The 27,151-nt window shown below is 42.1% G+C and overlaps 1 long non-coding RNA gene across 3 annotated transcripts; it reads right to left on the bottom strand.

Moving 5' to 3' along the window:
* Positions 1 to 234: 234 nt before the first annotated feature.
* On the bottom strand, positions 235 to 27,151 carry LOC109547493 (uncharacterized). 3 transcript variants are annotated; one of them, XR_012330282.1, is made up of 4 exons: positions 26,778 to 27,151; positions 13,371 to 13,606; positions 12,067 to 12,388; positions 235 to 420 (listed from the first exon to the last, which is right to left on the bottom strand). It is a non-coding gene; the product is annotated as an uncharacterized lncRNA (long non-coding RNA). The 3 variants fall into 3 exon arrangements; XR_002173257.3 differs by lacking the exon at positions 235 to 420 and having other exon boundaries at positions 9,385 to 12,388; XR_002173258.3 differs by lacking the exon at positions 235 to 420 and having other exon boundaries at positions 9,385 to 12,388; positions 13,378 to 13,606.

The raw sequence follows: 27,151 nt of genomic DNA, 5'->3' as shown, positions 1-27,151 counted from the left end.
ACTTGAAATATTATTGATATCTGGAATTACCTGATCTGAAAAGGAAGAAAAAGAAACAGTAAAATTTTCCTTTTTATTGGATTTTTAGGGCTGAAAATGTGCTGTTTGCTAGAAAAAGCAGCTAATAAGTTGCTAAGTGACTTTGGGTCAGGTTTTCTGGAAGAACTTTTCTCTGGATCAGTACCATTTATGAATGAAGTTGGCTAAAAGTAATAGAAAACGATAGCGGCTTAAAGAAATAGGCTTTATTCCTCTCACAGGACAAGGTTCGGAGGTGACAGTCCAGGGCAGGTACAGTACCTCAGTGATGCTCCCAGAGACCAGATCTCTTCCTTCTTTCTGCTTCTCACTCCGTTCTTACCCTGGCCAGGCTTCCATACTCATCTGCTGACTGTCGCCTGTGTCTTTGACATCTGCATCCTGGGGGTGAGATGGGGGACAAAAAAGAGGCTTTCTCTTGGTAAAGCTCAGCCTTTTCATTTAAAAAAAGACACACTCCCAAGGACTTCTTCCCACTTCTCATGGGCCCAACTGTGCTATGTGGACTCCACCAGCTGTCATGAAGAATGAGAGTGTTGCTGATGAGCCATATGGCTACCCCAAATCAAATTGGGGCTCTCTAATACAGGAAGTCTGAGGAAGTCCTAGATGGTAGGTGAACAGATAGAAGTATCTACCACAGCGACTGGCAAGGACCTGGCAAGGAATTTTGGTACCTGTATATAAGTCAAGATCCATCCTACCAAAAACTTCAGTGGCTGTCCACAACTAGGCTCACAGCCAATCTGTGGCTACAGTGATATGACATCTGACCAAAAGCAAGAGTCCCAAGGACTATGACGCCTGTAGCCTCGAATGAGGGAAAGAATGAGATTACATGTATCTTCTTCTTCCGTTCTAATGGTGCTTAACGAAATCATTACCAGACTTTACCAATAAGGCAGTTCATTTGTATGGCTCGTGTTTAAACATATAGCTTTCACTTATGGCTAAGTAAAGGAAGCAATTCCTTTTCTCTCTCATTCACTCAGACTATTACAAAAGGCTATTTAAATCCCCTTTTCCCAATGATTTAAACAACTGACTCTACCTCTCAGCACTTTCTCCCAGTTCTCAATCATTTGAAAAATCTGTACTCTCTTGACCTGCTTAAAGAACTTTCTGGAACTATGCCCTGGCATTGCTTGTCATCCTCTTGTTTGAGGAGGTTCCTGCCCAGGACTAGTTGACTCAGTAGACTTCTGAACAATGTCAATAGGCTAGGTTTAAAATTAAATATTCACATCTTTCAAAATCCTTATTGGCATCTACAAACACTATTTTACAAATTAGTCAAAGCTCATGACCTGCTAATAGCTGGTGGTATTATTTTAATTTTATGGATCACTGTACAATATTACTTATAAATCCAAGTCGTGGGGTTTATAAGTGCTGTGTTACTTGTTAAGTAATAGCTTTACACAATCAAATTGCATTTGGCTTATGCTTGATTATGATCTTCAGATCATATAAAAAAGCTCCTCTGCATAACCAGTTGTTTTTCTCTCTTGAACCTGGGATTCCATGGGGTTTTATTTTAAGTACATGAACTCCAAGGCAAGAGAAAACATGTCTATTAAAAAAAGGGGTGATGAAAGCTGAGTTCCTTCTACTAAAACTAAATAAGCCAGGCAGTTAAGAACACCTAGCAGGAAACACATGGCCGTCTTGTATTAAGATTCGCCCTCTCCTTCAATTTGTTAATATGGTTTATCACATTGATTGATTTGCATATATTGAAGAATCCTTGCATTCCTGGAATAAACCCCACTTGATCATGGTGTGTGATCCTTTTAATGCGCTGTTGGATTCTGTTTGCTAGTATTTTGTTGAGGATTTTTGCATCTATGTTCATCAGTGATGTTAGCCTGTAGTTTTCTTTCTTTGTGACATCTTTGTCTGGTTTTGTTATCAGGGTGATGGTGGCCTCGTAGAATGAGTTTGGGAGTGTTCCTCCCTCTGCTATATTTTGGAAGAATTTGAGAAGGATAGGTGTTAGCTCTTCTCTAAATGTTTGATAGAATTCTCCTGTGAAGCCATCTGGTCCTGGGCTTTTGTTTGTTGGAAGATTTTTAATCACAGTTTCAATTTCAATGCTTGTGATTGGTCTGTTCGTATTGAAGATGTGGCACATATATACAATGGAATATTACTCAGCCATAAAAAGAAACGAAATTGAGCTATTTGTAATGAGGTGGATAGACCTAGAGTCTGTCATACAGAGTGAAGTAAGTCAGAAAGAGAAAAACAAATACCGTATGCTAACACATATATATGGAATTTAAGAAAAAAAAATGTCATGAAGAACCTAGGGGTAAGACAGGAATAAAGACACAGACCTACTAGAGAATGAACTTGAGGATATGGGGAGGGGGAAGGGTAAGCTGTGACAAAGCGAGAGAGAGGCATGGACATATATACACTACCAAACGTAAGGTAGATAGCTAGTGGGAAGCAGCCGCATAGCACAGGGAGATCAACTCGGTGCTTTGTGACCGCCTGGAGGGGTGGGATAGGGAGGGTGGGAGGGAGGGAGACGCAAGAGAGAAGAGATATGGGAACATATGTATATGTATAACTGATTCACTTTGTTATAAAGCAGAAACTAACACACCATTGTAAAGCATTTATACTCTAATAAAGATGTAAAAGAAAAAAAAAAGATTCACCCTCAACTTGTAGTTGCAGCGTTTCTTCATTACATTATAATGTGATTCATTCATTCTTAGGGAAGGACAGTCTTTCCCAGAACAAATGAAAATACCTTCACAAAGGTGTAAATATAAGAAAACAGCATATTTGAAAGACTGGCTACTCACTGCCCTAGAGAGAAGGGGAACCAGCAGCACGTGGTGAAAACCAGCTTTGAGTCCAAGTAGCCTTGTTCCAGAGCCTATGGCCTTTGCTACTGGGCACCATGGGGCTGGGGCCCGACCCTGCAACACCACAGGCCAACACTCTGACCAGAGGGGTCCCTGCATATTTCATAGACGGATGGGGAGAGCCCTCACCCCTGTTCCTAGGAGAAGGGGAAGAGTTGTTTGAACTGGGAAGCCCAGGGCACTCAAGCCAGAACAGTGGACAGTGGCTCCCACCCAGCAACATGTGGGATTGAAGGAGAAATAGAGGAGAAGCCCCAGCACAAAAGCTAAGTGTAAAATGTCCAGTCGATGAAGTCGCTTTCACATGTGCAAGCAACAGGGCTATAAAAAGAACTTTTCAGCTTTTCAGTCAAACCTTTGTGGTATCTCCACCCAAGAAACAGTCTCAAAATTAAACTCTCCACTTCTTATTTAGGGCCAGTTTTCACTGGAACGTGTCCTTATTCACTTCCTCTCAGGTCAGAGTGATTCTGCCCTCAGCCACCAGCCATGTTCAGCTGGACAACCCAATGTACCCTCAGAGCTCAAGAAATCTTTTTTAAAAGAGAAGCTCCATCACCAGCCTGTATTTCAGAAGTAGCAATCATATACCCAGCCAAAGCGAAATTAAGAAATTTGCATGTCATTTATTAATATCTTTCCTGTCTGTCAAGCGCCCTTCAAAAACATGTTTTCCTCCTTTGGAAAGAAGCAAATTGGAATGAGCACAGTCACACAAAGGACCTCAGACCAGGCTATGTTTTTCCAGGGGGACAAGAGGGACAGTGGCCAACAGTACGTCCCCCTCCCTATCCTAACACCTGGAACATTCTTTCCTACCTACAGCCACTCATATCTTGGCTTCAGAATGGTCTCCTCCCCAGCAGTGTATTTTGAAATCAAAAGGGTCATTTGAAATACTCCAGGAGGCCTGGGTGTTAGACTACGGACTTGTTGATTTGTTAGGTGGGACAATGACATTGTGCTTCTGGAAGAAATTGTCCTTATGTTTCAGAGATACACAGTGAAGCATGTAGGGATGAAATGTAATATTTCTAAATTACTTTAAAACACTTTAGTGAAATTGTTTTTAAATAGGTAAAATAAATCTGGCAAAATGTTAACCACTGTCATATCCAGGAAATGGGTTGGTAAGCATCCATTACACGTTTCTCTCCACTGTTTTGTGTGTATGAACACTTTCATAACAACAAGAACAAAAAAAACCCCAAGAACTCCCAGGTGGAACTTGCCCGAAAGCTCCTTGACCTCCTGCATCAGACCAGCTCTCCCTTCCTCTGCCACCCATGGCCTCCTGTGCTGCTGACCTCACTGTTAAGCTCTGAGTCAGGGTTGCCAAGGACCTGGACATTCACAGCCAGAAGGGAGGTCAATGGTGATTGTAACTAACATTAAGGGCACTTTCTCCATGTGCCAGGCACCATTCAAAGCACTTTTTATGGATTACATCACTGAATACTCACGGCAGCCCTATGCAGACGCTAAAGTAGCTACTCTGACCCTGTTTTAACTGAGGTGGAAACTGACACCCAGAGGCGTTAACATGGCCAAGGCCACGCAGCTAGTAAGTGGCACAGTCAGAATTTCAACCCAGGCAGTTAATTATTAGGGTAAAGTGCCTCACTTGGCTACTCATCAGAAGTCATAGAAAGGTGTTTTAAGGTGTACATTTTACTACCTTACATGAAATTGATAAAATTTTAGGGACTTCCCTGGTAGCGCAGTGGTTAAGAATCCACCTGCCAATGAGGCGACACGGGTTCGAGCCCTGGTCTGGGAAGATCCCACATGCCGCGGAGCAACCAAGGCCGTGTGCCACAACTACTGAGCCTGCGCTCTACAGCCCACGCGCCACAAATACAGAAGCCCACGCACCTAGAGCCCGTGCTCTGCCACAAGAGAAGCCACCACAATGAGAAGCCCACGCACCGCAACAAAGAGTAGCCCCCGTTCACTGCAACTACAGAAAGCCTGCGCACAGCAACAAAGACCCAACGCAGCCAAAAATAAATAAATAAAAAATTTTTTAAATTGATTAAATTCTAGCAGCTCTCTTTCTACGTGAATAAAAGTAAATTTCAGTTGTTCTTTTTTGCATTTCCCTCAGAGGCCTTCAGTGCCTGGTACTTAACAGACACATGGTAACTGTTTATTGATTGATTTGCTACATGGTAATCACCTGGAAGAGAGGGTCAAGGACGGCACCAGGCTGATAGCAGTCCTGAAATCCATAGCCTTTGGTACCTCTGTCCCCATCACTCAAGACGGGCAGGTGATAACCCTCCTCAGAGGCATTCTGAATCCAGTTCCCATGCTGACCTTGGCTTCTTCCTGCCTGACTGAATCACTACAAGAAATGACAATGAAGAATGGGGTGCACATTTACACGTGTACCTGTGGAACCTGGCTGAAATCCAGCATACATACATCCATGCATACATCCATCTCTATCTACCTGTCTGTCTATCAGCATGTGTATAATTTTGATCATTAGAAACCAGGGAAAAGCCAACATCTTTTATAGTGAAGTGATTTATCTAGACATGATGAAGTTTGAATTCATCTCTGCTCCCTTATATTAGGAAAAAACACTGCAGTGGGACTTTGAGTTAGGCAAAGGTATAGCAAAGATCAGAATAGGAAAGTCAGATTGCTGTGCGTAATCATGTGAAAGGTGGTTTAATGGTGGGCACCTTCTCTCCTTACTTTCTTAAAATGGGTTTAGATTATATGGTCTCTGAAAATTATTTTCTGCTCTTAGTTGATAGGTTTTAAGTTTATTTTCCATGTACTGGCTCACAGTAAATTGGGAGCAGACAATAGGAGGATGTAGGAGGTTGAACATCACTTTGGGCAGCACGACTCCCGAAAGAGACCAGACAGGAGTTGCTGAAGCCCGTTTTGACCTTCTACCAAAGCCTCACAGGTAGGAATATCCAAGACTGAATGGCCTGGTCATTTTACGGTGAAGGCTGTTCCATGAGAAGCACAAAGCTAAGGCCAGACTCCTCAGGTAGCGGGTGGAGTCCCATCAGTGGGACAGTGTTTTTGCTCTCACCTTCATCCACATTGGGCAGAAGTCTGTCCTGACATGGGAGGGAGCACCTAAAAGGTGGGCTTTGGACTGAGGGAAGGTGGTCACTCATTCCCTAGATCTTGAGGAGTGAAGTGCAGACTCTGGGCAGGAGGGACAGGCTCAATCATTCTCCCAGTGCGTTGAGGTAAGAACTCATTAACCACTGGTGGGAGAACAAGAGAGAGATTTCCAGGGAGGGGGTTCTTGATGGAAGGCCGTGGCTTCTGACAGTGACAAAGCACAGTACAGGTCAGAGGACCGCATACGCATTCCCAGCGCTTGCCAGGGAGATGCCCTTGCTGAAACACCAGTCTTCTCTGGCCGCGCAACTGGTCTACTACATTCTGTGTGACCTCACAACCTGGGAAGCGGTGGGAATTTGACAGCATTAGCCTCCATGCCCAGCCATTCTAAGTCATGTGCCTGAGTACTTGAAGTACTCAGCAGCCTTCAAGCGGTTTAAAACACGGATTTCTGCTGCTTTTTCACGAGTACTTCAAATCACTGGTAATCAGAGATATGCAAATTAAAACAACAGTGTCATAGCCTTTTTCTACTATCAGGTTTGCAAAAGTTTAAAAGAATAACAGCCAGTGTTTACATCTGTTGAATTACACTTTTGTCCTACCCCAAGTCCTAAACAATGCCTGAGAGGGAGAAATAGAAGAACTAGTCCATAGTTACAGTCTTTTACGTAATAATCATGTCCTCGGCATCAATGAATATAAACATCATCAGGGCTGTGAGCACTTTGGAATAGAAAACCATCTGATTCATGCATTTATTAATTAACTCATTCATTCAGGAAATATGTGTTGAACATCTAAGAAGCACAAAGAGTGAGCAAAGAAAGTAGAAACATATCTAACACTGAGTTATGGGGAACCCTGAGCCAGGTTGTTAGATGAAATATTCTGTGAGGTTGGGTAACAAGATTCCCTTTTTACAGAGGAAGAGAGGGTAAGTCAGTCGCCTATGGTCATCCAGCTAATGAAAACTTTGCTAGAGGCTTTATGAGACAGAAAGATGCAGGAGGTCCCCCTGCCCTTTTGGGCTTCCCCAAAGGGGAAGGTGGTGCGTGGAACTAGCACCTAGATAACCCCAACACGAACACTCAGAGTCCTGAACCTGGGGTCATTCGGGCCATGCAGACTCCAGGGAATTTGAGAAGAGATGATTCTGGTCAGGTGAAGCTGTGCCCAAGAGGCTTCTCAGAGAAACATTGGAACTGAACCTTTTAGGATGGGTCACGTTAACAAACAGTTGAGGGCAGGGAAGTGAGAGGAGCAGAATGTCCTAGGGGGAGTGATTTGCTTGGGCACATCAGTAAAGAAGAAAGGGCCAAGGTATTCTTAGGAAAAACTGCCAGTGAAGAAACAAATAAGCAAACAGACCCAAACACAGATCTTCACGGCCCTTCAAAAATTCTGGTGGAGGGCTTCCCTGGTGGCGCAGTGATTGACAGTCCGCCTGCCGATGCAGAGGACGCGGGTTCATGCCCCGGTCCGGGAAGATCCCACATGCCGCGGAGCAGCTGGGCCCGTGAGCCATGACCGCTGAGCCTGCGCGTCCAGAGCCTGTGTTCCGCAACGGGAGAGGCCACAGCGGTGAGAGGCCCGCGTAGAAAAAAAAAAAAAAAATTCTGGTGGAGTGAAATTGATTATAATTCACAAAAGAGATACTCAAAAGGCCCTAAGAATGAGGCTCAGTGAGTGTGTCCACCAGACTTGAGGATGTGAGTCCTGGGTTTGGAAAAGAGTTCAAGACACAGGTATAGTTTGGGGATAGTCTTATAGTCTTTCCAGTGGGAAAGACTTCCAGTCTTCCATGAAGGGAAGAGATTGTACAGAGTAAAGGGAAGATGGATAGCATCCTACATGCTTGTTCCCAAATGCGGCTAAGGGAGTGATGGAGACAGAGGCTGGAGGGGAAAGCGGTTACCTAAAGCGGGCATTTTTATCTCCCTCCAGTGCATGGCGTCCTGACTGTCCCGGATGAGGTGCTCAACAACTATGTAGAATGAAGAAAGGAAAAATTAATGGAAGCCAGGAACCCAAATACTTGTTGCAAGTGAGCACAGACCCAGTACTAAAAATAACAAAAGGGAATAAAGCGATCTCTCTAAGAGAATCATGAACTCAAGTCCCCCAAGTCCTGTGGGGTTGTGCACAGGAAGAGGTTATTTACAAGAGGAGCCTCGGGGACCTTAAAGAATGAGTGTGGGTGCCAGAACCTTCTTCCTAACGTGATCAAGACCAACAACTACATATTGGGAACTGTACATTTGTTCAGGACTCCACATTTCGATGAAACCTCAGAGTGTGTCCAATTATCTCAAGGACGTATGTCATGAAATTCTCAAGGCTGAGTTAATGTTAATTCATATTCATCATATGTGAATGGAAAGCAGATGCTGACCGTGCAGCATCTCAAAGGAAAGTATCATACAAAACTGAACAAAGGTTAGGGAACAATAACAGCTACTGTGAATTAAGTGCTTTCCGTGCTCTGCGAAGGGAGCTAAGTGCTTTAACATCGATACCTCCTCCGTGCCAGGTGCTTGGGAAAAGACACGTGCTCTGCCATCTCATTTCATACACATTTTCTCATCTAATCCTCACAATGATCCTTTGCTAACCCTATTTCATAGTTGAGGAGACTGAAGGTATGTAATTTGCCCAATATCACGCATCTATAAGTGGCAAAGAAAGGACTCAAACCCAATGGGTCTGATTCTGGAGACTATGTCCTTACCCCACGCTCTAGGACTCGGTAGGACTCTGCATGCAAAAGCATCTCCCGGGGTCTCTGGACTGTGTGGCAACCGGAGCAGATACACACACGGGAAGGACACTGTTTGGAAGACCCATCCCTGAAAGGAAAGCATAGCCTGGAGACCCGGAGAAATCTGCTCTCCATCACTTTGGATTATAGCCTGCGTCGCATTCCAGTGTTGTGTTTCCAAGGCCTCATGGCCTCGAGACAGACAGCAGGAAGCAATTCCAGTCTTTGGTCCAGACCTTGAGTCCTCTAAAACTTTCTATCTAATTACACTTCCATTGGCTTTCATCTCTGCAGCACTTCTTACAGAAATACTCGATTTAAAATAAGTAAATGAGAGGGGAACCGATTGAGTTGACTGAGAATTTACCTAATTTCCGCATCCAACTCCTATGACTAATGCGCTGGGGAAAGGGCAAAGTCTGTCTAGGTATGATTGTGTTTTGCCTAAAGTCTTGTGCATGAAGTGGCTCTATTTGCAACTAGATAGGATCCAAATTTCAGAATCATTCTAATGACTGAAAGTAGTATTCAATATTTTGTTTTAAAAAGGTTTATGTTAAAAAAAGAGAGAGAGCAAAGTCATGTCAGCTTTTGCCTGCACTATAGTAGCCCTGGAATCGACATTCTTGCCTTGAAGCTTTCTCCTCTTCTCTGTAGAAGCCACTGAAGGCACCTCTGCAGACTTGGACCACCCAGGTTCCCGGTGTTGTGCTCAGGGAGCTCAAGGGGTGCCTCGTTCAAAAGGTGAGTAGAATCAGCATCACTTCCTTCACTCAGCATACCTCTGACCTCAGGCTGCGGTATGGTGTCTGCATCCCTGCCTGGGGCACCAGTGCGGTGCCCAGGCCTGCTTCCTTCCTTGTGGTGTTAGCCTGGGCATGCTGGTTGCCTGTTCCAATCATGCTGCCATGTGTAGAACCTTCTCAAACTCCTTTTAGGAAAGCTCCTTCAGAGCCATTGGCCAACCTTTCTCCTTTGGCCCACCTGTTTCCAAATTCAATGTACATGAGACTCACCAAAGGATCTTGCTGAACTACAGGCTCTGATTCAGTAGGGCTGGGATAGATCTTGAGAATCTGCATTTCTAACAAGCTCCCAGGGCTGGTTTTGTGAACAATTAAAGATTAATCAGTGTCAAGAATGCTGAGCAAAGCAGATGAGACAGCCACTAGCCACTACTATTTTTGTCTTCCCAGAGCATGTGCCTTGCCTGCATTTTTTTGTTTGTTTCTAGTAACAAATCTTTCCCTCCAAGCCACAGCAATGGACACGTGGCTCAGTCTGGGACAATCAGAGTCCTGCCTGGGAATGATATAAGAACAGGGTAGGAATGGGGAAGGGGAAGTTATTGGGGAGCAGGCCTTCCTTTCCCTGAGTTTACTAAACTGGGATGACGTAGTCTTGGGGTTGCTGGTAGCCTTCCTCCTTGGCACACGCAGGAAGCCATCTGTAGTGTTACGTAATGAGTTGAACCGACAGAGAGAACTGAAAGAGGCAGAGATCTGATGATACCATTTAAACCCCTGGATCCAGCCATACCTGATGGTGGTACGCTCCAACCTTTCCTATTATGTGAACCAGTAAATTTGCTTTTTCACTTAAATTGAGTTAATTCCTGTCACTTGCAAATAAAAGTGGGTAAGGCAATTTGGGGTCAAAAACAAAGTATATAATGATGATGGTTTCATGGAGTGACTTCAAAAACAATTCCTAAAGGCCAGTTCCTGAAATGTTTAAGCAAGGGCAGTTTCTCTGGAATAACTGCTTAGCCTCCCCTGGCCACTAGGAGAAGGATAGCATTCATTTAGAATGTTTTAAAATGATCTTATAACTAACTTCCTTTTGACATCTCTTGGGAACCCAAAATTCTCTGGAATGAAGTGAAGTTAAGCTTGTCTGGAATGGATGAAGTTACTTAAACCATCTTTGTACCCTGGATAGCAGAGACCAGGGAAGAAGAGGTACTGCCAGCAGAGCCTTGAAAATGTGATCAAGTATGGCTCTCCTAAGGGCCTGATCTCCAAGGACAGATCCTTCCCCAGGGAATGTTTGGATCATACCTTTCACGATGGTATTAAAACATTTTGCAGAAGCTCCACATGGGCAGTTGTTTCTTCATGGATTTTTAGTTATATAGGCAAGCTTAGTTAACACAGGATCTTGATACAAAACCAGATTCATAAGTGGCTTCATTTCCAGTTATAGCCCTTGATGTCATCTCTCCAAGAGTCATCATCCCTTAGAGACTTACTGAGACCTCAGGATCTGAGCTAACATGCACATCCGTGAAAAGCAAAGAGCATGCATGCAAATTAGATTGAGACTTATATATGTGAGTTGTTGGAAGATGAGCAAATCTGTGGTGAGTAAAGTGGGAAGAGGGAGTTCCTGCTTTTCTCTGTGACTTCCCTGTCTCAGGTAGTGGCAGCACCTCCCTTCTGAGCATCCATGTTCAAAACCTCAGAGTCCTCTTGACTCCTATTTCCCCTTTTTATTTTCTTCCTCATCGCCTGCATGAGACTGACCCTATCCCATTGTCTACTTCTCTACGTTCCCTTCTCTCCATTCATTATTTCAACCTGAATCATTGTGTCAATGGCATTGTAGATATTCTCCTCAACTCTACCTTTCACACTCCTATCAAATCCAGTAAAAAATTTCAAGGACTTATTATTGACTCACCCCTGTGGCAAATTGTATTTTCCAAAGAGTCGATAACAAAAGCTCCCATTTCACGTGTTCTTACAACGTGATCTGGACCTTCCTCCCATCAAAAGGTGGAGCCTGTTGCCTCCTCTTGAACTTGGAGGGGTTTGAGACCCAGCAGAAATGATGTTATGTGACTCCCAAGGTTAGGACAAGAAAAGTGTTACAGTTTTTGCCTGGTTCTCTTGGGAAACTTGCTTTCAGACCCATGGTTGCCATACAGTAAAGGCCGCTGTACTGTGAGGAAGCCCCAGCCACATGGCGATGCCATGTACAGGTGCTCCTCATATGAGGGCCTCACTGGGCGGGGAATGTGAGTGAAGATACCTGCACAGGATTTCTTCCCTCAGCCTTTGAATTCTCCCAGTTGAGGTCATAGCACCATGGAGCTGTGCTTTTTTTTTGAATTCCTGACCTACAGAATCTGTGAGCACAATGAAATGGCTGTTTTAGACTGCTAAGTTTGGGTGTAATTCGTTCTACAGCCGATAGATAACTGATATTTTATTTTCAAATTCCTTAATCTTCACACAGAACCTGTATCAGTCATCTGGCTCCAACTTTCAAGAACCTACTTACAAGAGAGGTGAGGTTTCAGGAGCTGTCAGAGAGGAAGAGAGGCACTGATCCCACAAGGGGAATCCGGGAATGCCTATGCATTTTTTTTCAGCGCCTACTGTGTCCAAGTGCATCACAGCCCTTATCATATCCAAATCTTCGCCATCATGGCCATGAGGTAGGCATTAGTTATCTTCTTTAAGAGATGCAGGTATTGAAGCTCAGAGTGGAAACATAAATTTCTCTGATTTCCTGGATGTCAGTGGCAAAACAGGAATCCAATCCCAGGACCTGATGGCACAAAAGCCCTTACAGTCCTCACATGCTTCCCAAAGAGCTGAACCTAAGAAAGAAGACACAGATGAGCAGTTGGCACAACCTTGTACTCCTGCCTTTCCCAGGACATTACTGAAATAACTTCCCTCTTTGGAGTAAAGAAAAACAAAGCAGTCTGGTTTGGCCAGAGAAAGCCCCCAGCAACAATGTCGAACAAGCCAGGAGTAATTTGTTTCTATTCTTCTCCATGTGACTGCCGGAGGTTATCCTGGTTTTTATTAGCCAAACTTCCCCTTTTCAAAAGATAATTCTTTGAAATCTTCTGGGAAATTAACATGGCTCAATCTGGCTCTGGGCTGGCCACCACATGCTCTCAGAATTAAGAGAACCTGGGTTTTTAACCCCTTGTAGTCACATACACGTGCACACAAAATTGAATGTGACTCTATATTGTGTTAACAGGCTATAAAGAGACAGTCTACACTGAACCAGCCATTATGTTCAGCTTTATCCTGGAAAAAGAATTTGATCTAGATTTGTTCCAATTAAAGAGTTCTACACAATGTACTGATTTAGTTGTAATTCAAACTCACTAGAAATTTTTTATTTAAGAAATGTTATGAACCAATTAATATACACGTTAGATCATTTAAATGTGCTTTTTTTTTCAAATATTCCTTAAGGAAATTCATTAGGAAGAAGTAATATAAAATAACTATAGAAGAAATTTTAAATTCCAATTCTACTCTGTATTATAGTCAATTACATAAAAAAAGGTTCATAATGTTTCTTCATTTTTATTTTCTAATTGGGAATTTTTGAGATGTTTTTTGAGTTTCATAAGAAATATAAAAAAGTGACACAATGTAGGCAACTAATTTCTTGTTCTTTCAACATTTCCACATCTATGTTTCTGGCAGTTAAACATTTGTTTTTCTCTGGAAAGTTTAGTGGAGCAGAGCAGGCTGGAGAAGAAGCCCACTGCTTATCCTCCATGCACCCCTCTCCTCCAGGACCACCCTTACAGGGAACGCTTATGGCCTTTGCACCTGATACCTCCTTTCCCAGGCAAAGGTCCCTGAGAGATAATGCAGGAAATCCTTTGAGAGCTGTGAGTAGAAGGTGTCTTCTATTATCACCCAGGCCCAGCATCAAGGCCATATCCAGAACTACATGACCATAAGGGTGACACTGACTGGAAGAAGGATGAAGAGCTCTTCAGGAACAGGATAGAACTCTGATCAAGCCAGTGCAGTGAGTTCATGTGGTGTCTCACACCCCTTTCCTGCAAAGACATAGCAATGTCAGGTAAGAAACAAAACAAAGGCAAAATAACTGGCCTCAAAATAATCACCCCGTAATAGAAACAAAAAGTGGTGAGCAGGGCTTCCCTGGTGGCGCAGTGGTTGAGAGTCCGCCTGCTGATGCAGGGGATGCGGGTTCGTGCCCCGGTCCGGGAAGATCCCACATGCCGTGGGGCGGCTGGGCCCGTGAGCCATGGCCGCTGAGCCTGCGCGTCCGGAGCCTGTGCTCCGCAACGGGAGATGCCACAGCAGTGAGAGGCCCGGGTACCGCAAAAAAAAAAAAAAAAAAAAAAAGTGGTGAGCAGCAGCTGAAACCACAGGGCTGCAGGTAGTGATGATCCAGAATTTCACTCCTGCAGAATGAGGGTGCTCCATGTGAAAGGGGAACTAGAGTCATTTTCATTTAGAAAGGCAAGAGCTGGGATGAAAGGAATCTGAAAAATTAAGCTGCTGACAGACTGGGGTTTTGGCTAGGGAGACAGGGAGACAAGGAAAAGGTTTTGTGACAAAGGACCTCAATCAAATTTAGTGAATAAGATATCCCCAATATTACAATGAAAAGAAAGCCTTGAAATAGTAGAAATGGCTAAGGACTAGAGCCCTGGATCACAACGGCTCTTAACAACTGTAAAATCACTATAGGGAGAGGAAAATATGGGAGGGGTGGGGTGGAGAGAGAGAGAGAAAACATAAACAAAAATTTCCCACTAACAATAAGTATACAAACCAAAATCCCCAACCAAAGAAGAAATCTAATGAGAATGAAATCAAGGATATAAATGTGAATTCATTTATGATTAAATCAGTTTTATAGAACAGCCTAGAAAAGACTTTTTTAAATTTAAAAATATATGTTTATAATGCAAGAAGACACAAATGATATAATAATTTTCATTTTAAGAGACCAGGAAAATATGAAGAGGGAAGAAATAAAAGAAGAACAGGTATATATGAGAAGAGTTAACTTTCCAAGGCCAGGATTCAAAAATATATTCAGTAAAAAAAACCTCAATAAATAAGATCAATTCTAGACTGGACACTATAAAAAATGCTAATTAGAAGGAAATACTGAATAATTCACCAGTAAGACACAGAAAAAAGTATACACACACACACACATATATATATATATATATATAGAGAGAGAGAGAGAGAGAGAGAGAGGTGTTCTCCAACTCTCTAGAATAAATACATATCTAGATTCATCATAGCAAAACTGTAGAACCACACAGATAAAGAGAAACTCTTAAAAGCCACAAGATAAAAAGGAAAATTATTCACAAAGAAATAACAATTAGGCACTCAGCAAATTTCAAATCAGCCCCAATAAAGGTCAGAAGACAATGCAGTAATATCTTGAAAGTGCTGAGGAAAATTAAGCATCAACAAGAAATTTATACTGAGCTCAACTACCATTTAACAATGAAAGTGATATAAAGATTTTTTCAGTTATACAAAGATTAACTGCTTACACCCCTACAGATTCTCACTGTAAGATATTCTTTAGCAAGAAAGAAGAAAATGAAACTAAACCCGAAGATAAACTATGGTATGCAAGCAAGAAAAAAAAGTGGTGAGTATGGAAATGGATAGAATATCCATTATAACTATGGAGAATGAAAAAATACAACTAAAATCTAATTTTTTATTAAAAAGTTAAGCTAGAGTTGTTTACCATTATACCAAAAAAGGAGGTAGGTGTGATTGTGATCAATAGATATTTGAGGAATTCCAAACCAGCAAGAGAACAAAGTTGGGGCAATCAACTTCCCAAGAGGAATTAGGGGGAATGCAAAAAAAATACTAAGAAAAAGATTGGAAAACATAAGTCACAATATATCACAAAAATGAAATCTGATTAAAGTCAACAAAAAAAGATTATCAGGTTGGAATTTTTTAGCCATATATAAAAGGTTAATTCATCAGGAAAATTTCAATTTGTATATAGCTTATAACATAGACCCAAAATGTACAAAGCAAAAACTGACATAACTAAAGGAGAAACAGGCAAATCCAAAGTCGTAGAGAGATATTAACACACTTCTCTCATTAGCTGATAGATTAAGAAGATGAAAAAAATTGCTAAGAATATAAAACAATTGAATAATATGATGAACAAACTTGAACTAATTGGCTTATTTAGAATATTGCACCTAAGAACTGAAGTACACATGCTTTTCAAGTACACCTGCACCCTTTACCAATATTACCGTAAAGAAAGTCTCAAAAAATGTGAAAGCATAGAAGTCATATAAAGTATATTATCTGACTGTAGTAAAATTAAACTAGATATCAGTTACATAAAGCTAGATATCCCTACATATATTTAGAAATTAAGTAATAAACTGCTACATTATTTGAGTCAAAGAAGAAATCTTAACAGAAATTAGAAAGTATTTTGAAATTATGATGAATACTATATATCAAAACCCATGGAAAGCTGCTAAAGTTGTGTTTAAAAGAAAATTTATAGCCTTAAAAGTATATATTAGAAAAGAAGAAAGGCTGAAAATCACTGTTCTTAGTATCAATCTTAAGAAGTTAAGAAAAGAAAAAGAGTGGCAAATTAAATCCAAAGAAAGCAAAAAGAAGAAAATCAAAACAGAAAAATAAGAGTTAATAAAATGGGAAGCAAAGATATAAAAGAGAAACAGCAAGACCAAAGTTGGTTGCTTAAAAGGTAATAAAATTAATAAATCCATAGTAAGACTAATCAAGGAAAAAAAGAGAGAAGGCACAAATAAAAATATCAGGAATGAAAAAGGGGACAAAACTCTATATCCTCATATATTTAAGAGATAATAGAATAATATTATGAGCAACTTATGACAAGAAACTAGAAAATTAGATTAAATGACAGTTAAAAAAACATTTACTAAATGGATACAAAAACAAACAAAATCTAGTCTTTTATCTATTCAATTGAATCCCAAATTTAAAAACTTCTCTCTCCTTCAGGAGTAAATTCTTTATAAAATTTAATGAAGAAATAGTACCAATTGTTTACAAGTCTTTCAGGGAATGGAAAAAAAAGAGAATACTTCCCAACTTTTTAAAACTGAGAAAGATCTTTACCAAGAAGAAAATTATAGGGCCAAGTTCTTTCATAAACACATGTTTTTTTTTTAAAAGAAAACCAATAAAATCCAATGACATATATTGAAGATAAAATGATAAAATGTCATGTCATAGTGGTTTATTCTAAGAATGCGAGGTTGGTTTAACATTCACATATAGGAACAGTCATGGATCAGTGTTTAATTTCCTGACTTGATTATTGAACTCCAGCTATATATGAGAATGTTTTTGTTCTTAGTAAATATACACTGAAGTATTTAGGGGTAAAGTTTTATAATATCTCCAATCTAGTCTAGAATGGTTCTAGAAAAAATAAGTAACATATATGTATATATATATATGTATGTGAATATATAGAATGATAAAGCAAATTAGGCAAATTGTAAACAACTGGTAAACATGGGTAAAGGGTTATGAGTATTCCTTGTACAAATCAATTTTTATGTAAGTTTTAAATCACACCAAAATGTAAAGTTACAAGTAAAAAATCAATTTAATTCACCTGTAAACAGAATAAAGGAGAAAAAGCATACAATTATTTCAATAAATGTAGAAAACAATTTTATAAGATTCAACAACCATTCATGATAAAAATTCTTAGCAACTTAGAAATAAAAGGACAAATAAAAGATATCTACCAAAAAACCTATAGGAAACATCACACTTAATGGAAAAAAATGTTGAAACTTCTTCGCTGGGGTCAGCAATGAGAGAAGGGTGCTACTGTCACAACTTATATTCAACAGGACTTTCAGCAAAAAACAGACTACTTTAGAGGAAGAAGAAAATCCCTGCTCACTACAGGCTTCTTATTCCCTAAAAGCAAACAGGATAGAGCTAAACTGAGTTAGCCTTTGCAAATCTGACACCAGATGAGTGACTGCATCTCTCCCAGGTGAAGTGGATGAAGGAAGAAAGTATTCTTGGGGAAAATTCTTCCTCACAGAAATCCCGATCAAAGGACAAGTTTCCCTCTAACAATGTTCAAGACCCTTTGAAGAAAGTTACAGAATATTATCAAAAGGCATAAAAGAAAGCCTGAATAAATGGAGAATTAGACCACATTCATGGATGAGAAGACCACATATCATAAATATGTCAATTATGCACAGATTCTCCACAGTTCTCTGTATCTGGTGGTTTAGATCAAACTTGACACACTGATCAAAAAGTGCACATGGAAGAACAAAAGGCCAAGAACAGCTACAATTTTGAAAACAAAGAACAAGGAACAGCAACAAGTCTATCAAATATTAAAAGTGTTTATTAACCTACTGTACTTAAGAGAATGTGGTAGCAGCACAAGGGGCAAAATAAATAAATAAATAAAACAGAAAAGGAACAGACAGAGGTTGAGAAACAGACCCAGGCATATCTGTAAACTTGATATATGACACAACTGGCATTTTGAATCTGTAAGGAAAAAATAAACTGGTTTTTGGGTGGGTTTTTTTTTTGTTGTTGTTTTTTTTGCGGTACGCGGGCCTCCCACTGTTGTGGCCTCTCCCATTGCGGAGCACAGGCTCCGGACGCACAGGCCCAGTGGCCATGGCTCACGGGCCCAGCTGCTCCGCGGCATGTGGGATCTTCCCGGACCGGGGCATGAACCCATGTCCCCTGCAACGGCAGGCGGACTCTCAACCACTGCGCCACCAGGGAAGCCCTAAACTGTTTAATAAATCGTACTGGGCCAATAGGTTATCTCATCTGGAAAAACAAAATAAAAGTAGATCTTTAATATAAATTTTTTAAAAGTAATTACACATGGATTAAATACCTAAGTGAAAAAATTATCAAAACTTCAAAACTTTTAGAAGAAAATAGAAGGGAATAGTTTTACGTTTTCAGAGTAGGAAGGATTTTCAAACTAGGTACAAAAAGAACAAATCATAAAGAAAAAGATTGATAAATTTGACTATGTTGTTATTAATAACTTTTATCTAAAAAAGACATCTTAAGGAAAGTAAAAAGGCAAATTGCAGACTGTGCAGACTGAGGGAAGATATTTGTGATCTGTACAAGTGAAAAAGTATGCAAATCTAGAATATATGAAGAATTCTTACAAGTCAGCAAGAAAAACAAGCAATCTAGTTGAAAAAATGGACAAAAGATGTGGATGTGCCTTTCACACGAGGATACCCAGCAGCTAATGAAAAGATGCTTAACCAAGCTGGTAATCAGGAAATTGCCCATTAAGTCACCACTGAAATACCATTTCTCACCAACCAGATTGGCAAACAGAAGTAAGCTAACAACATTAAGTGCTGGTAAAGAGGGAGAGAAAAGAAATGGGGCCTTTCACATGCTGCAGCGGGAGTGAACATTGGTACAGGCCCTTTGAAGAGTAGCGGTAGTGTGTTAGAGACACACATCTGATTCAGGAATTCCACTCCTACAGATGCACAGAGATGTACTGCTTGCAACAGGGGAAACACGGAGACAGCTTAAACCCATCGACAAGATAATGGATACATAAACTGTGGTTCAACAGAACACTATACAGTAATTAAAATGAATAAACTAGAGCTATACACACGAACACAGAGAATGCTCAAAGACATCATGTTGAATTTAAAAAAAAGAGAAGGAAAACAGGCTGCCTGATGATATGTACGGTATGCTAACAGGTAGATACAGCTTTAAACATGAAAGCCAGTATTATATGTTATTATGGATAGAAATAACATTAAAATATTCATGGAAATGATAACAAATTCAGAATAAGCTGTCACCTCTAAGCCAACAGAAACAGAATGTGAAAGGATGCACAGAGGGCTTCACCTATTTTTTTCTTAAAAAAGAAATGATGTGAAACAAATAAGTCAGAGTTGAAATCACAGTGCTCTGATCAAATCTGCTTATTCTCACAAAGAAACAGAAATTCCACATGATATATATTCATTGCTTTTCAAAACAAATTTTAGCAGTAAATTTTTTTTAAAAGAACAACCTAGAATGGACACCTGTGAGAGTGGCTAAAACAAGATGCAGTGACAACCCCATGTGCTGATGGAGCCGTGGGGAAACTGAGGCACTCACACACTGTGGGCACCAACTCTTGGTGCTTTCTCCCCTTCACATCCTCGCCGTCCTATGAGATGCGCTTGCGTATCATTGTGGTTTTGGACAGGTGAAGTCTGGCATCACTGTGTGTGTCTAGTGGCCATTTGGCTTTCCTCCTTTGTAAAATGTCTTTAGTCCATTTTCTTGTTGGTTTATCTGGTTGGTCATGTGTCTCTTCTTGATTTGTAGGATTTTTTTGGCTTGTTTTTTATAATTACTGGATGAGTCCGTATCATCTCCCATTCTGTGTGTCCACATTTTACTCTTATGTGTGTATTTAAAAAGAAGAAGAAGGACTCTTCTCACCAGCTTTTGCATGCATAGAATATCTCTGGAAGGATGCCCAAGAACATGGTAGGGGGGACTGCTTCTGAAGAGGGAAGGTAAAGTACCAGGGGAAAGGATGTGTGGGAGGTGCACTTTTCTCTACATTCTTTTGCACTCCTTTTTTGGAAAATCATTACTACTATTTCCATGTAGTTCAAATTTTAAGGCAAAGCCTACTATACCTAAGAAAACGCAAGCTTTTCCTCTAATCATTTCGCAAAGGAGATGCCTGCCCAAGTCAGACATTTCCCCATGCAGCCCACGGCCCCTTGTCCTCTAAGTACAGGAGTGAGTCCACTCTGCCTTCCAACTGCGAGGCAGGAGAGCAAAGTAGTGCTGAGAGCAACCTCCACAGCCAGACTACCTGGCTGTCCCCCAGCTCCTCCACTGCTACTTGTATAACTGAGCAAAGTTCCTTATCCTCTCTAGGCCTTGGCTAAGGAACAGAGATTCCTACAACGGTCGGCAGCCTCTAAGTCAGTAGGCCCCCAATGCTCCCACCTCCGGTGGCAGAGGTGATGGGATCTCACTTCCAAGGTGAGGTACAAAAGGCCTGTGGCTTCTATCTGGACACACCTTCTCTTGCTTGCTTGCCCTAAAGGAAGTCAGTTCTCATGTTGTATCCCACGTTGGGAGCTGCCCTGTGGAAAGGCCCTCAGAGCAAGGAATTAATGCTTCCAGCCACCAGCCAGTGAGTGAGCTTGGAAATAAGTCCTCCCCCGGGCAAGACTTGAGGCAGCCTGGTGAGACCCCTGGCCAGAGAAACCTAGCTAAGTCATCAGCAGATTCCTGCCCCAGAGAAATTGTAAAATAATAAATGTTGTTTTAAACCTTTTTGAAAAAATGGGGGGGGGGGCACAGAAAGGCTAGGCAATGTTTCTCCTGAAAAATTTATCTATCATCTACAAGAGGCCAGACAGAAAAAGTGATTGTACAGAATCCCTTCCATTGCTGGGATCCTAAGAAGTCCTCAAAATAATACAGTAAGCCCTTAGTTTTAAACAAAATGCTTCAGGAAATTGGTGGTTTGCTGAATTTGATTTCCTGGTTAATTGGAAGAACTTTTTTTTATAGAATCATGGGGCTTAAACATACCTCATAGATATAATACAAGTGAAGAGGCTGAAGCTGAGAATAAGTAGCTTCTGAACGTTCTGAAGCTTTTGTGTGGCAAACCCTAGCACAGTGCCTGTCACACAGTAAATAATTATTGAAAGAAGGAAGGAAGAAGGGCATTGGGCAAAGAGGGAGGAAGGAAGGTAGAGGTGCTCACCCTCCTCATAGCTTTGAACTGCTGAAACTCCTGGTCCTGGCCTCGGTGCTAGGAAAGCTCAGAGTTGGATGTGAGCAGACCTGAATTCAAGCCCCAGTTCACACTTAGTTTTGTGACCTTGGGCGGCCCCTTGACCACACCCCTTACACCTTACGCCTCACCTGCTCGGGTGTAAAATGTAAAAGATAATAACTTCCTGTGTCATGGAGTCACCTTGAGATGCAAGTACGATTCTGTACAGGAACGCACTTTCTAACCGTGGGGGAGCGTACACATTTTGCCATCCTTAGCTTTAGAAAGTACTGTCCACTGTGCCGACTTGGAAAGCAGACTATAAACTAAAACATGCCCCCACCCCAATACATGGGAAAGAGTTGCTGTTGGGTAAATCAGCTGCTTGGGGGAGGGAAATCCATGTGGATCCTCATCTCACACCATTCACTGACACACAAAATTTAGATGAATTTAAAAGTCAAGTGTAAATTACAGTACATGTATAATATGTACTATCATGCAATTAAAAAGAATAAGGTTCAGCTATATGCGCTGGCATGGAAAGAACTCCAAGAGCTAGTGTTGTGTGAAGAAAACCAGGCTGTAGAATGCTCTTGTATACATATGTGAGTGTGCATTTTACTTATGTAAAAATAAACGCCACATACACGTGCACATGCATATGCCACAAATTTAAAGAAAGTCTGAAGAAGTCACACATCAATTGTTAACACTAGTTGCCTCTGGAGAAGGTAATGGGACTGGGTGTAAATGTGGCATTTTAATTTCTCATGAAAATTATATATATATACAGACACATATATGCTAGTTGAATTTTTAAATGGGTGTGTACTAATTTCAAATTTTTAAAACAAAAAATCATATTTTAAAACTTAAATGTAAAGAATAAAACCTTTAAAAATAATACATGAATATTTGGTCTCTAGGAGAAAAACTTTGAAAGCAATGTAAAAAATCATGAAACTATTTCTAGAATTAACCACATTAATTGCTCCTTTTGTCAAAAAAATCAAAAGGTAAACCAAAACTGGGTAATTTAACACCAAATATGACAAAGAGTTAATCCTTTCTATTATAAAGTGGTCAAAATGATTAAATTTAAAAAATAAAATCACTACCTCCCCCCAAAAAACATCCCTGACCCTCCAAGCATTCAACCCCAGGCTCTTTTGAAATTATCATCCCATGTCCTCATTTTACAGACATAAAACTGATACAAAGACGGTAAGTCTGTTATGGGGGGTTGGGGGGGGGGGAAATCACAGTCCCTCCCGGCAGGCAACCAGGCCTCCTGAAAGGGGAGGCTGAGGTGGGCCGTCCCCTCAGTTCAAGAATTTACCACCCACCGCCTCCATCTCTTCCCCTGACGAAATCCGAAAGCAGTGCGTCTTCCCCATCTTGTCAGAACCCAAAGTCCCCCTCTCTCTCTATTCCAGATTCCCCTTGAGGATGAACTGAGGTCTGGTCCCCAAGTGGAGAGGTCCAGGTGTAAAGACGTCTTGGGAGTTGGTCACACGGGGTGGCCCTGGATCAGGGGTTCGGAACGCCCCGTCCTCACTGCGGACGCAGCTGTGGCAATTCCACGCGAACTGTTGCCACCACCCTTCAGGCCTGCACGCCGACAACACGCAGCGGCTCCGGCTGCCCTCTTCCCCTAACGGGATGGGGCTCCGGGATGGCCCGGGCCGGGCCCAGGAGGAGACTTGAAATTGCCCCAAGTGAGCCCATCTCTCCAAAGTCATGTGGCAGGGGCCGCAGCTCCCGGCAGCCCACAACAGTGCTGGCCTGAAGACCCCTAAACTTGCCACCCATTCGGAGAAAGAATATATCTTGGAGGTATACTGAATGACATTTGAATGGCATTTTTTGTTTGCATCTGTGACTTTCCTCTGCCCACCAGGGTAGAAGGTGGGAACTTGGAAGGAACTCGGAGCCCCGCCCCCAGACGTCTCCTCCCACACCCAGCATCCCCAGCAGGGGCTGCAGCCTGGGGAGGTTGCTGGCGATGGGGAGGCCCACCACCCGCGCCTGACTTCGTCATTCGCCCTAAAGGGGAAATCCTGCACCTAACAGCTGAGAGCTTGGGTCAAACCAAGGTGGGACGGCTCCCGCAGACAGTTACTTTTAAAAAGAACATTAGGTAAACATTTACAATGAAAAGATCTTGTCATCCCATCAAAAACTCATTTAACATTCAACAAACATTTACTGAGCGCTAAGGGAAGTGCGGGAGTTAAACATGTACGGATTATGAATATGCCCTCCCTGCCCTGGAACAGGTGATTATTCCTAAGAATTGAACATTCAGCGTGGTACAGGGGAAACTCTGCTGCTTACTAGAATAGACTCATGACTTAATCTTTCTGAGGATGTATCTGTACAACTGGCATAGTAGTAATAATCCCCCAGGATCTTGTGAGGATTAAATGAGATGATGAAGGACAGTGCCTGGCATCACACAGCCCCAGGCACACCATAGACAAAGAAGGGCTCAGACTCCAGCCCCTGTGCCTCCGCCTCAGTTTCCTCATCTCTGAGGTTTGTTATTTTGTCGCCTTGACTGACCTCCCTCAGGGGCTCAAATTGCATGATACAGCAACACAAGAGGCCCACACAAATCAATCGCCTAATTAGGACTATCAAGTCTCTGACTGAAAAAAATTAATTCTATGTATTAAGGTGGGTGGGGACACCTGAATGTCAATATACTCTTCAAAGACAAATGAAGAAGAGTACATTGCTTAGATCTGGAATGTGCTACAGAAGAGTAAATCAGAGACCAAGTCTTCTCTTGCAGAAGGTCAGCAAACTTTGGCCCAAGGGCCAAATCCGTCCCACCAGCCCACCCCCCCCAGCCTGTTTTTGTAAGTAAAGTTATACTGCATCACAGCCGTGATCATTCATCTACAAATCCTCTTAGGCTGCTTTCATGCCAGAACCACACAACTGAGGCGTTGTGACAGAGAATGTATGGCCCACAAAACCTAAAATGTTTACAATCAGGCCATTTACAGAAAAAAAAAAAAAAGAATTGTCGGCCTCTGTTCTACTGAACACCTTCTATTCCTCTTTCGCAAATATCCCTAAATCTGAGGTTGAATGCTGGTAATTAAACTTTTTAGCTCCAGACTCAAATGAATCTGAGCGTTGGAAACAAGAGGCCTCTCTTCCGGTTGCATCTGGCTTGTTACTGTGTGGTCCTGAAGCAATCTGTAGATTAAAATAAGGCTTTAAAATAATTCTGAGGGTTTTAAGATGCAAGGAAGCAATATGGAGTAGAAGCAGCACTAACCTGAAAGTTGGCAGCTGTGTTCCGGCCCCTGGTTGTTCGCCAATTAGGTGTGTGATTGGGGCCATCGCTGCCCTTCTGGGAGTGGTTACTTTACTTGTAAAATAAGGGGCTCGTCAGTTTGTCAACCATCTTTGAACTACTCCTGGGAGGGAACTTGCCAGCACAGACATGGAAGTTTTGGACCGTGTCATCTCTAAGATGCCTTTCCAGCTTTAAAGTAAAGTGAGACTTGACACTGTGAGACCGTGGCTTTGGGGAAGGTTAATTGAGAAGCAGTGAATTTACATGTATGGGGTGCTTCCAGTTCTACCACGTCTTAATGACATTCACTGCGGTAGTAATTCATCGGGCTTACCTCTTTCCAAATAGATGCCGTACTAGTGTAAGTCCAGTCCACCCGTGGAGAGAGACGGTAGCCCCCAGACAGCTTTGGACAGGCCCTTCACCTTGAATTATGTGGCAGTAGCGGGGATATGCAGATAGGCCCTCTGAATTATGCCTTCTAGATGGGCAACCACATGAGTTTACCGACCTTAAACTAGCACCTACAGACACAGGAAGGATGGCTTTATCTCTAAAGTATCCCATGTAGCAAAAGGATCCTAAGGATGCTGCCAAGAATCTTGGGATAATTGGGGCCTGACAGCAAATAAATCCTGCAGCATCAGGACCGCTTTCCCTATCCCAGAGCCCCCGAGTGAGGACCACCTTCCAAAAGCTCCGAATCCAAAGTCTGTTTATCCCCTTTGTGGAAAGCCCATCGTCCTGGACTGCATGCCCTGCGCTGCTCCCCCCTAATACCCAGGCAGGCCAGTGACCCCAGTTGGCAGCACAGAGCCACATGGACGGCAGTCAAACAACACCCAGATGAAAACTGCAGCTGATGGCCCAGGCTTTTGGGTCAGTGGCTGCTGTGCACAGCTCTCTCCCTGCCTCCTGAAGTTCAAATGCCAGCCTGATTTCTATCTGGAAGCCTCCCAGCCCAAACATGGAACAAAAGTTCCCTCTGACAAGCCCATTCCCGGTTCCAAAGTATGTTTTTATGTTTGTTGGCAAATAGAACTGTCACCAGCAACAATAACAACACTGTTTCCCCTCGACTGAAGCTACTTCATTTCTTCATATTTGTGCCAGGGCTGGAGCTGGACAGATGAATAATGTAGGCTCGGCGACTGGCCCGAGCCCTGACCTCGTGCCTCCAAAAGCAAACACAGTGGTGAAAATGGAGACTTGTTTGTTTGAACTCTCATTGCCTAACTTAGAAAAAGAAGAAGGAAAAACACACCTCCCACCATCCCATTTCTTCAGTGTAGGCACTGAAGTTTTACTGTTTTGTTTTGGTTTTCTGTTTTCATTTCTCACTTTTTGAAATAAGGAACTACAGCCCTCTACTGGTGCAAGGGACGGAGCCAATTCCCCAATCGTCAAGGCTACCCTACCATCTTGTGGCCGTCTTCAGGATGTGCAAATTTAGATAAAATCAACTTCTAAGAATCGTAAAACACAGGTTGTTTGAAGGAATCTTCCAAATATTTATACAGGCTTTCATTTAAGACATCTCGAGAAGATAGGTTGGATTGTTCAGGGAAAACATAGATTGATATGGAGCCAGAATGTTGTTCTGTAGCTCAGCGCCCATCATCTATTTGTGGCATCATGCTTGAGCAAATCTTCTCATTTTTATGAACCTGTTTTCTCATCTGTAAAGTGGAGGTCATAATAAATGTTTGATCCTTAGAGTTTTGTGAAGCTTAAATAAGACTGCATATAAAAAGCGACTTGTAAACTTTATACACAAATACACATAAATATATTAAAAAATCTCTAAAGAAGTAGATTATCTCATTATATTGGTAAGACTTTTCTGAGACTCACAGCTTGTTTTGCTGCCTAACCTCCTATAAATTAAAGCCTGAGTCTTAGGTTAAGAGGGAGAAGGACTTCACACTGTTCCCTACTTTCCTAAACGCACACTGTCAAATTCCTTAGCTTTCACTTTCCTGATTTAAGTAAAACCAGTTTCTTCGGCCTTTTTTCATAGGGCCAGTGAGATCATGAGGAACGAGGAACACAGATGAACCTTTGGAGGTTAAGCTCTACTTACCTGGAATCGCAAAGCGCCCATTAGTACTGGGGCCTGAGTATTTGGCTACCTCCTCTCCTGGAAAGAGCCCAAGCCAGAGGCAGCCGCTGAGGAAGCACCCATAGGAGCCTGCGCGGTACAGGGCTGACGCAGGATGACTCATCAAACACAAGACGGGTTTGGCCGCTGCTTCTGTACAGCTGTTTGGAGGAAGCCAAGAATTTCTGGTGCCTTGCTCTGGACTTGGTGAACAAACCCAAATGTTGTAGTCCTCACCTCATGCTAAATTTCAACCCTGCCTGGGTTGGTGGACCAGCCAGTGCTGGGTCTACTGATAAAAATGTCCTCAACGCTAGCCTGAGCTCAGAGGTGACCCACCCATGGGCTGGCCCCTT

This window comes from Tursiops truncatus, chromosome 1 (genome assembly GCF_011762595.2).
Source record: "Tursiops truncatus isolate mTurTru1 chromosome 1, mTurTru1.mat.Y, whole genome shotgun sequence".
In the NCBI taxonomy this organism is placed as follows: Eukaryota; Metazoa; Chordata; class Mammalia; order Artiodactyla; family Delphinidae; genus Tursiops; species Tursiops truncatus.
This window is presented reverse-complemented; position numbering and strand designations above follow the sequence as displayed.